Raw genomic sequence first — 2,100 nt, 5'->3', positions numbered from 1 at the left:
CACAGCCTAGAAAATGACAAACTGAGGTAACCATTAATTTGCCACCTTTAACCATATGAATTAGATTTGATGTTATATAACAAATCTAAAACAAACCAGAAAATTATATGCAGTGAATAAGCCCTCTATATACCAATTTTACCTTCTGTAGAGAAAATATAAAAGGGATTCAGGGAAAATAGATAAACAGAAGAAGAGGAAGAGATTAGAATCAAGGCTGGAGCACAAAGGAGGACCATGCTAACTTTGGGAAACTGGTGCAGAAGATAGGGAAAGAGAGAAAGAAGAAATAAAAACAAAAACAGAACAGAACAATAACCACAAAACTAGAAACCATGAATACATTCATATAAAAACAAGACCAAACAATGGACCACTCAAAGAAAAAAAAACAAGAAAAGAGAGAGAAAAAAATGCCCCCTTCAAATTGTGTCTCTTCTATCACTGGTAGACAATGTGGGAAGATAGAGTCCATGTCCACCTTGTTCAATCACAGCAAGCCAGAAGTAGCTCCACAGTGGGGTAGTGGACAATTGCAGTGAGCCCACATCTTAATTTCCCCTGAAGTTCAGACTGGTTTCTGGCTGTGAGGCTGGAACCAGGCTTGTTCATCCTGTAGCAGTCCATGTGCCTCCTATGGGCTTGAACCCATCTTGGAGCCACTAAATGGCACCAGCCACTGTTCTGCATTTGGAACTCAGTTTGCCCCTCCCCAAGATGATTCCTAGCTTATTGTTCTCTCCTGTGGGATGTTTGAACCCAAACAACTTACCAGCCATTGCAGTCTGCTGTGCCCACTGCTCTGCTCCACTGGTGCCTTTCTTCACGGAGGCCCCTGGGGTCACCAGTAGTCACCTGATATCCATTGTTAAAGGATGCATGGTTTATTGTAGCTCACAGCTTATAGAGGCTTTATTCCATAGTTGGCTGGTTTCAATACAAGGTGGCATGGCAGAGGGGCATCCCAGGGGAGAAACAGTTCATGGCAGCAGAAGGTAGCAAAAGAAGCATGCAGCAAGCTACCATAGCAGCCCTCCTTCTGTCCCTTATTATTATTTTTTTTTTTTTGGTTTTTCTCCGGTACCAGGAACCGAACTCATGACCTTGTGCTTGCCAGGCAGGCGCTTTTGCCGCTGAGCTAAATCCCCAGCCCCTGTGTCCCTTATATTCTATCCAGATTAAAGCCCTCTAGGGTGGATAGAGTGGACCTTCCTATTATCTATACCCAAAGCTGTACCAAGCCAAGCAGTGGATTAATTTAGTAATCACACATTCTTAGTCATAGCATCACACACTTAATTGCAGCATCACACAATCTTAGCATCACACATTCTAGATCCCGCCACCTCTGAAAAGCCTACCTATGACCACATGAGCCTTAGGGGAGGATAGGGTATGTATACAAGTCATAATAAGTTCCTTTTCCCTGCATCCTCACTAGCATTTTTTATTATTTAATTTCTTTATGATAGCTATTCTTTCTGGAGTAAGACAGAATCTCAGTCTTCTTTTAATTTGAATTTGTACAAGGGCCAGCAATGTTGAACATTTTTTCATGTTTTATTGGCTATCTCTACTTCTGTGAAGTGTCTATTCATTTTACCTGCCCATTTTTTGATTAGGTGTTTCCTTTAGGTGCATGTAATTTTTTGAGTCCTTTTTATATTCTAGATATTAGTTCTCTTTGTGAAATAGCTAGCAAAAATGTTTTCCTATTCTGTTATCTTTTTACTGTGTTGGTTGTTTCCTTTGCTGTGAAGTTTTAAAATTTGATATAATCTTATTTGTAAACTCAGTACTATTTCTTTTGTCATAGGGGTTTTATTCAGAAAGTCCTTGCTGGGCCAGGGTTATACCTCAGGGTCACAAGCTCCTGCCTGGCAAGCACAAGGTATTGAGTTTGATTCCCAGTACCAAATAAATAAATAAATAAATAAATAAACAAACAAATCAGAAAGTCCTTGCCAACACTTGTAAATTGAAGAGTTTTACCTATTATGTCTTTCAGCAGATTGTTTATGTTCTAACATTTAGATTTGTGATCCATTTTTATTTTACTTTAGTACATGAGGAGAGATATGGGCCTAGAGTCAGTCTTCT

This window comes from Chinchilla lanigera, unplaced genomic scaffold (genome assembly GCF_000276665.1).
Source record: "Chinchilla lanigera isolate Chin_1 unplaced genomic scaffold, ChiLan1.0 scaffold00040, whole genome shotgun sequence".
NCBI classification, from domain to species: Eukaryota; Metazoa; Chordata; class Mammalia; order Rodentia; family Chinchillidae; genus Chinchilla; species Chinchilla lanigera.
This window is presented reverse-complemented; position numbering follows the sequence as displayed.